Source organism: Lissotriton helveticus, chromosome 3_2, assembly GCF_964261635.1.
Source record: "Lissotriton helveticus chromosome 3_2, aLisHel1.1, whole genome shotgun sequence".
NCBI lineage: Eukaryota > Metazoa > Chordata > Amphibia > Caudata > Salamandridae > Lissotriton > Lissotriton helveticus.
In genome coordinates, this window is record NC_136062.1 from 242,387,809 (window position 1) to 242,398,149 (window position 10,341).

Sequence of the window (10,341 nt, forward strand, 5' to 3'; positions counted from 1 at the left end):
ACCTCACTTGCGTGGGTAGGCATAGTGGCTGCGACATAAAACAGCGCAAAACGCAGCATGGTCGCACCTCAATTTCCCAGTGAAATTTAGCACGTTTTGGACAAAAAGACTACCTTTTGTTTTTGCGCCGTAGCTCTGCCAGCACCTAGGGAAACCTAGCAAACCTATACATTTTTGAAAACTAGACACCCAGGGGAATTCAGGATGGGGTGACTCGTCTGCCTACCCCCAGGTTTTGTTACCCAGAATCCCTTGCAAACATAAAAATTTGACAAAAAGAACACATTTTCCTCACATTTCTGTGGTGGAAAGTTCTGGAATCTGCGTGGATCAACAAATTTCCACCCACCCAGCGTGCCCCCAGGTCTCCCAAAAAAAATGGTACCTCACTTGCGTGGGTAGGCATAGTGGCTGCGACATGAAACAGCGCAAAACGCAGCACGGTCGCACCTCAATTTCCCAGTGAAATTTAGCACGTTTTGGACAAAAAGACTACCTTTTGTTTTTGCGCCGTAGCTCTGCCAGCACCTAGGGAAACCTAGCAAACCTATACATTTTTGAAAACTAGACACCCAGGGGAATTCAGGATGCGGTGACTCGTCTGCCTACCCCCAGGTTTTGTTTCCCAGAATCCCTTGCAAACCTAAAAATTTGACCAAAAAAACACATTTTCTTCACATTTCTGTGGTGGAAAGTTCTGGAATCTGCGTGGATCAACAAATTTTCACCCACCCAGCGTTCCCCCAGGTGTCCCGAAAAAAATGGTACCTCACTTGCGTGGGTAGGCATAGTGGCTGCGACATGAAACAGCGCAATACGCAACATGGCTGCACCTCAATTTCCCAGTGAAATCTAGCACGTTTTGGCCAAAAAGACTACCTTTTGTTTTTGCACCGTAGCTCTGCCAGCACCTAGGGAAACCTAGCAAACCTATACATTGTTAAAAACTAGACACCCAGGGGAATTCAGGATGGGGTGACTCGTCTGCCTACCCCCAGGTTTTGTTTCCCAGAATCCCTTGCAAACCTAAAAATTTGACAAAAAAAACACATTTTCCTCACATTTCTGTGGTGGAAAGTTCTGGAATCTGCGTGGATCAACAAATTTTCACCCACCCAGCGTTCCCCCAGGTCTCGCAAAAAAAATGGTACCTCACTTGCGTGGGTAGGCATAGTGGCTGCGACATGAAACAGCGCAATACGCAACATGGCTGCATCTCAATTTCCCAGTGAAATCTAGCACGTTTTGGCCAAAAAGACTACCTTTCGTTTTTGCACCGTAGCTCTGCCAGCACCTAGGGAAACCTAGAAAACCTATACATTTTTGAAAACTAGACACCCAGGGGAATTCAGGATGGGGTGACTCGTCTGCCTACCCCCAGGTTTTGTTTCCCAGAATCCCTTGCAAACCTAAAAATTTGACAAAAAAAACACATTTTCCTCACATTTCTGTGGTGGAAAGTTCTGGAATCTGCGTGGATCAACAAATTTACACATACCCAGCGTTCCCCCAGGTCTCCCGAAAAAAATGGTACCTCACTTGCATGGGTAGGCATAGTGGCTGCGACATGAAACAGCGCAAAACGCAACATGGTCGGACCTCAATTTCTCAGTGAAATCTAGCACGTTTTGGACAAAAAGACTACCTTTTGTTTTTGCGCCGTAGCTCTGCCAGCACCTAGGGAAACCTAGCAAACCTATACATTTTTGAAAACTAGACACCCAGGGGAATTCAGGATGGGGTGACTCGTCTGCCTACCCCCAGGTTTTGTTTCCCAGAATCCCTTGCAAACCTAAATATTTGACAAAATAAACACATTTTCCTCACATTTCTGTGGTGGAAAGTTCTGGAATCTACGTGGATCAACAAATTTCCACCCACCCAGCGTTCCCCCAGGTCTCCCGAAAAAAATGGTACCTCACTTGCGTGGGTAGGCATAGTGGCTGCGACATGAAACAGCGCAAAACGCAACATGGTCGCACCTCAATTTCCCAGTGAAATCTAGCACGTTTTGGACAAAAAGACTACCTTTTGTTTTTGCGCCGTAGCTCTGCCAGCACCTAGGGAAATCTAGCAGACCTATACATTTTTGAAAACTAGACACCCAGGGGAATTCAGGATGGGGTGACTCGTCTGCCTACCCCCAGGTTTTGTTTCCCAGAATCCCTTGCAAACCTAAATATTTGACAAAATAAACACATTTTCCTCACATTTCTGTGATGGAAAGTTCTGGAATCTGCGTGGATCAACAAATTTTCACCCACCCAGCGTTCCCCCAGGTCTCCCGAAAAAAATGGTACCTCACTTGCGTGGGTAGGCATAGTGGTTGCGACATGAAACAGCACAAAACGCAACATGGTCGCACCTCAATTTCCCAGTGAAATCTAGCACGTTTTGGACAAAAAGACTACCTTTTGTTTTTGCGCCGTAGCTCTGCCAGCACCTAGGGAAACCTAGCAAACCTATACATTTTTGAAAACTAGACACCCAGGGGATTTCAGAATGGGGTGAGTCGACTGCCTCCCACCAGGTTCTGTTACCCAGAATCCCTTGAAAACCTAAAAAATGTGGAAAAAAATACATTTTCCTTACATTTCTGTGGTGGAAAGTTCTGGAATCTGCGTGGTTCAAAAAAATTCCTCCCACCCAGCGTTCCCCCAGGTCTCCCGATAAAAATGGTACCTCACTTGCGTGGGTGGCTCAAGGACCCGCGACAGGCAAGGGCCCCAAACCTAAGGTATGGCATGCGTGGGCCCCCCAACGTTTTCCTACCCAGAATTCCCTGCAAACCTTAAAATTAGGTTAAAAAAACACTTTTTGATACATTTTTGCGTGGAATCTCCGTGCCGGCACAAATGTCCTACAGGCGAGTGTTCCCCCTGTTCTCCCGAGTAAAATGATACCTCACTTGTGTGGGTGCCCCAAAGCAGAACAGGCTAAAAATGAATTATTAAAAATTGTAAGGTTTGGGTTTGACAAATTAAGCACGTCACCTTAGTCACAGGCCTTTGGCCCACCCACACAAATGATGTATCATTTTACTCGGGAAGGGGAACGCTGGGCGGTAGGACATTTGTGCCGGCACGGAGATCCCACGCAAAAATGTATGAAAAAGTGGGTTTTTTTACATTATTTTAAGGTTTGCAGGGAATTCTGGGTAGGGAAACCTTGGGGGACCCACGCATGCCATACCTTGCTGGACTCCCCCGGGTGTCTACTTTCCAGAAATGTGTGGGTTAGGTAGGTTTCCCTAGATGGCCGCCGAGCCCCGGGCCAAAAACTCATGGAAACCCCCTTGCAAAACCAGGTTGGTTAGTGATTGGTTATTTTGATGTCGCCTCCTTAGGTTTGGGGCCCTTGCCTGTCGCGGGTCCTTGAACCACCCACGCAAGTGAGGTACCATATTCATCGGGAGACCTGGGGGAACGGTGGGAGGGAGGAAATTTGGGTGAGCCCAGTGATGCCACGCATTCCAACACAAACATTGATGAAAAAATTGATTTTTTTAACTAATATTGAGGTTTGCAGGGGATTCTGGGTAAAGGAACGTTGGAGGATCCACACAAGCCATAGCTCCTTGAAAGCCCCTAGGTGTCTACAATTCAAAAATGTATGGTTTTGGTAGGTTTCCCTAGTAGCCCATCAATTCCAGAAACATACACACATACTGGTTGGATTTGGCACGAGGGCAAGTGATGGTTTAGTATATAAAAGAACATTAACAAGAGATTTCACAAAAATGAAATGCACTGTCAATTACATGGACAAAGAAACTGAACCAATGACTTGCAGCTCGTGAGCTGTAGAGCCAGCGTCAAGGCACCAACGGCTTTACAGGCCATTCACACTCCTTTCATACCTGAAACAAAGAAAAACAATCACACCACCAGGCACAAAAGGAACACATCACAACATTTAAAAAAAAAAACCCGGAGCACCCTAAATGAAAAATATAAAAATAAAAATAAACACAGCAAACAAGTCCTCAAACACACACACTGGTTGGATTTAGCACGAGGGTGAGTGAAGGTTCAGCATATACAACTCTATTAGCAAACGATTTCACAAATAATGAAATGCACTGATAATAATTGAAAGGACGAGAAACTGAACCATTGACTCACAGCTCGTGAGCTGTAAAGCCACGACAAGGCACCAACCTCTCTATAGGCCATTCATACACCTTTCATACATGTGACACATACAAAACATTCACACCGCCAGCCGCAGGCCCATCACATCAAAACACTCACACCAACAGACAACGCCATTCAAGGGCCCATCACATTCACACGCCCACATTCCAGACACAGCAAATACGCAAATTGATGGACTGGGTGGAGTGGCACTCAGCTAGCACTGTGTGTAGTGACCATCAGAAAGTAAATACTCAGACACCGCCAGCCAAGCGCAAGTCCACCAACACCACCAACCAAGCACTTGTCCACACACACCACCAGCCAAGCACCTATCCTTGCACACAACCACCAAAGCACCATCCATTCACACCGCCAGCCAAGCACCAATCCTTGCACACAACCAGCAAAGCACCATCCACTCACACCGCCAGCCAAGCACCAATCCTTGCACACAACCAGCAAAGCACCATCCACTCACACCGCCAGCCAAGCACCTAACCATGCACTCCGCCAGCCAAGCAAAAATCCACGCACCCCCCCAGCACAACTCCAATCCATGCACTATGCCAGCCAAGCACCAGACCACGCACACCACCAGCCAAGCGCCATCCACTCACACCACCAGCCAAGCACCTAACCATGCATTCCGCCAGCCAAGCAAAAATCCACTCACCCCCCAGCACAACTCCAATCCATGCACTATGCCAGCCAAGCACCAGACCACGCACACCACCAGCCAAGCGCCAGTCCACGCACACCAACAATCCAAGCACAATCCTGCACACACCACCATCGAAATTAGAATTTTTTTAAGAAATACCACAAATCAAATGAAGAAACCTACAAATCTGCTAACACAAATTCAAAAACTAAATGCTTTGCACTAATGCAAACCTTAAAGCAGACAAAAAAATATTACAGAATACAGACCAGACAGTACACTTACAAGCTCAATGAAACTCCCAAAACTTCTTTTGTGTGTGGTACGATTTAAAACAAGCTGGCACACACAATCCAGGATTTGAAGGACAGTCAGGGCAGTACATACGAGACTCCCTCCGCACTTCTCTTCGCCAACAGACTCTACATCTTTTAGTGGGATGGTCTTTTGCAGTTGTGGGAGGAATGTATTCTGGAAAGTGGCGATCTTTCAGTCTAGCCACTTCCTCCACCACTCCAAATCTTGGCACACTTGCCTGTTCCACTAGTACAAGGCTGCCTATTATAGTCTCCTGAAACTTAACAAAAGGCATCTTTGACTCAGGACAAGATTTCTGGAACACAACAAAAGCATTAAAGGATGCCAAGTGGAAAAGATGGATAGCCAACTTCTTGTACCAAACGTAAGCCTTTCGAAGAGCAGCATAAGGTTCCAACCTCTGATCTACTCTGTCAACACCACTCATGTACTTATTGTACTGTAAAATGCACACAGGTTTACGCACTTCAGCACTCTCACCCCGAACAGGCAGAGCTTCAGTGCTTTCGTCATGGATAGTAGTCAGCATGTACACATCTCTCCTGTCTGAAAACTTCACAGCTAGAAGCTTCCCACATTGCAATGCAGTAGACTGTCCCCGCACAAGCCTTTTGCAAACAAGTTCTATTGGGAAACCTTTCCGGTTACTGCGCATCGTGCCACAAGCAACAGTGCCCACTTTGGCCAATTCCTTGAACAAACGCACACTAGTGTAGAAGTTATCTACATATAAATGGTGGCCTTTGTTAAATAATCGTCTACCTAGTTCCCACACAATTTTCTCAGTCACTCCAAAAGTGGACGGACAAGCAGAAGTGTTAATGCTGGAATCCTTACTGGTGTACACCCTGAAATTATAAACATATCCAGTATCACTGTCACACAGCATATACAGTTTGATTCCATAGCGTGCCCTCTTACTAGGAATGTATTGCCTAAAAACCAAGCGGCCCTTGAACAATACCAAAGACTCGTCCACAGCTATTTCTTTTTCAGGAGCAAAGATCTCAGGAAAACGATCAACAAAGTGATCAAGGACAGGCCGAATCTTAAAAAGACGGTCACAATCAGGGTGATCGCGTGGCAACGCTAAATCATTATCAACAAAATGCATCATGCGAAGAAGAAGCATATATCGATCACGAGTCATAACTGCTGGAAATATAGATGTTGCCATCAAGGGACTAGTGGACCAATAAGAAGACATTGATGGCTTCCTTAGCAAGCCCATCAAAAAAGTTAATCCCAAAAACTTCTTCATCTCTTCAACATATGTGGGAGACCAATGGGTAGCTCTAGAATGGGGCTTAAGGCTGGCACTGTGGTCCCTCAAATACTGCTCTGCATACAAATTAGTTTTCTCCACAATCTCTTGCAAAAACTCATCGTCAAAAAACAACTGAAAAAAATTGAATTGGCAAAAAATTGTCAGTATTCACTCTATACCCTGGAACACCAGTGTGAAGTCTGGCAATTCCGGCTGCACCATGCCAGGGGCAACCCAGACGTCATCACTAACATCGGGAGAAGAAGCCACCCTAGCCTGCAGCCCAGATGCCTCTTGCTGCACTACATCAACGGGAACACTAGCATCCCCAGATGCCTCTTGCATCACTACACCAACAGGAATACTAGCATCCCCAGATACATTTTGCATCTCTACACCAACAGGAGAACTCACATTCCCAGCTGCCTCTTGCATCTCAACATCAACAGAAGAACTCGCATCCCCAGATGCCACTTGCTGCTCAACAACAACAGAAAGACTAGCAGCACCAGATGCCTCATGCTGCTCTACAACAGGAAGACTAGCAGCACCAGATAACCCTTGGCGCACCACAGCAATGTGAAACCTTTTGGGCGCAGCCTTTACCACACTTGCCTCTTCCCGACGAGAAAAAAAGGGAAACCTTGAGGACCTAGGCTGCCGCTCAGATGGCTCTTGCCTCTCTACCGGCACATCAATGTCCCCTCTACCACAGGCACTTCATCAGCACTAGAAGAAGAATCATCATCCGATGATACCATGCGAAGAGAAAACTCACTGCCTGAATCTTCTGCACCTACCTCATGCTCCGAATCGGAGTCAGTGTCTGGACCATGGTCAGAGGAAGACTCAAAAAGCAAACTAACAACCTGCTGAGCAGTCATCCTGCGAGCAGCCATTATCCTTACAAAGCAAGAAGACTACACACACAAGTGAACATCAACCTACACTGTGCAAAGTAAGAAGTAAACAAGGTAGAGTCTTCACACAAAGATCAATACACTCAAAAACAATTCAAATCTAACCAAATATAAGAACACTCACCAGCACCTACTCTGCTGAAACACAGCAAAAAGAAAGGAAATCCCACTAGAAAGAAAAAAAAAGTATAGATTAGACAAAGTACACATCAAGCAGCAATACAAAAAAAAGTTAACAATCAAGAAACACAAAGCCACACAAACAGCAATAACTACACTTTTCATAAAAACACATTCATCTAGGGAAAGTAGTACAAAAAACATTTACTTACCAAGCACATGCAACTACACAAGCTGCAAAACCAGCATTAACTGAACCACAACCTACACCAATACAAACAGCAAAAGCCTGGATCAAAAACAAAAAAGAAAAACAAAATTAATACTGCATTTCACAAACAACATAACAAATGAATAAACAACACACAAATTTACCCCCAAAATCACATCCACACAGATGGGCCATCAAAAAGGGCAAAACGGACAAAAGTACGGGTTGATTTGCCCACCGGGGGGGCAGAAAATCTAAATTTAAAATCCGACCCACCTGGAAGCAACCCTTGCCCAAGGGGTCACTTCCTACAATCTAAAATAAAATCCCTGGTGCTAGTGGGGGCATTTCCACCGCACAATCGCAATGCTGTGCGCGACCGTGAGGCAGAAATGCCCTGCAAAGAGACATCAGGAGAGAGGAAATTCACTTGCCTCTCCCCTGATGCCTCTTTGCAGCCCCAAACCCCCCCAAAAATCTCAAAACCAACCTAACACCTCCAGGCACAGGAAGCAAATGGCTTCCCGACCGCCTGGGAATCCCTGAAGATGTTGGCGCGCGCTGTGCGCGCTGACGTCATCAGGGATTCTCATGGGGAGGGAGGCAGCAGAATTACTGTGGTTAACTGTGATGCTGGACAGAGGCACTTGCATCCTTGATTTTCACAAGCGCAATCCAAAAACAGTTCCTATGACCAGGAGCTTCTTTCTCCCCATCTGCTGCTCTCATCAGTCTCTGACCATTTATACACATAAGAGGCATGTGAACTCACACAGAAGACCCCCGTTTGGCCACGCCCACCAACTAGCGGTGTGCACCATCTTTCCCCCATTTACCCACTATGATGGACAGCTCACTCAAGGGACCCCTGCACACATCGGTGCGATGGCATAGTAACACACACATGGTCACTGAAGACAAAGCAGGTGTTCGAGTTGCAGCTCTAAATCAATAACACATTCATCAGCCCAAAAACACTAGTGAGCTTCCCACTATGATGGACAGCTCACTCAAGGGACCCCTGCGCACATCGCTGCGATGGCATAGTAACACACACATGGTCACTGAAGACAAAGCAGGTGTTCGAGTTGCAGCTCTAAATCAATAACACATTCATCAGCCCAAAAACACTAGTGAGATTCCCACTATGATGGACAGCTCACTCAAGGGACCCCTGCGCACATCGCTACGATGGCATAGTAACACACACATGGTCACTGAAGATAAAGCAGGTGTTCGAGTTGCAGCTCTAAATCAATAACACATTCAATCCCACTATGATGGACAGCTCACTCAAGGGACCCCTGCGCACATCGCTGCGATGGCATAGTAACACACACATGGTCACTGAAGACAAAGCAGGTGTTCGAGTTGCAGCACAAATACAAAAAAACATTCATCAGCCCAAAAACACTATTGAGCTTTGCCTAGGCAGGACAGGTGTGTTTTTTAGCCACTTCAAATAAACAGTAATGAAGGACAGAGGCACTTGCATCCTTGATTAAAACAAGCACTATAATTATAATTTCAAAATGACCCCCAAAAGCATTTTTTTTTTTAAACGGCCATTTATAACCATGAGAGGCACGAAAACACTTCACAGTAACTGTTCCCCCAAAAAGGGGAGCGACCCTTCCCCAAGGGGCCACTCCCCGAACAAAGAAATTGAAAAGTAACAACAACAAAAATTAAATCCCTAGCATTCCTGCTGCACGATCGCACGATCGTGCAGCAGGAATGCTCTAAAGTTGCATCGAGGGAAAGGAAAAGCCTTTCCTTTCCCTTGATGCAAGTTTAAACTCGATCCCCCCCGCCGCAAAACTAACCTCTTTGTACTCCGACGCGCAGGAAGCAAATGGCTTCCCTGCGCGTCGGAGGACAAAGGGAACCTCCAATGACGTCAGCGCGCCTCGCGCGCTGACGTCATTGATGACGCGGGCGGGAGGGCGGGAGGGCGGGAGGGCGGGGGGAGGCAGGGGAAGGTCTTCCCCTGCCATCCCCGCAGAAAACTTCTGGATCGGAGACCCTCGGGGGGAGCGCTGGCGCTTCCCCCGAGGGTGGGGCTCATGACGAGCTGGGCTCGTCATCAGCGTGCGAGCGCCCTGCTCCATGACGAGCCCAGCTCGTCATCAGCCCCGAAGGGGTTAAGGGCTTACTAATGTACAAAACACAAGCAAGTGGTGTGATGTTCCTAACACATCTCTTACATCCGACATGTGTTGTTTTATCATTTCAAAATGCTTCTACAGCTCGCGCTGTTTCATAAATGTTCCTAAAATATTCCCTTTTTTTAAATTAATTTGTTTTTCTCTTATCCACTTTGTTATCTTAAAATGTTTCCAATCCTTGCCCATTTTCTCCAGGATTTATAAATTATGGCTTCTTTTTTTAATTCAACTTGATTTTCAATTGACACCAGCCACTAAACAAAAGAAGAATGCCGTGCCCTAGGCTGGGGCACGAGGAGACCCAGCAAATGCTGTCACTACAGAGAGGCCCATTATCTATTCTGTATGTGAAAAGTAGGCCCACATACAGAATGATAATGGGCCGATAGTAATCTGTGTCAGGTTGGCGAGGGGGCGCTGCAGGCCATGATCACAGCAGGAGTGTGAGCTGGCCCCTGCAGTGAGTTACAGAAATCCCAGGCTATTTGCAGATCACTCTGATGTCCGAAATTACGGACAAAAGGCGTCCGTAAAGGA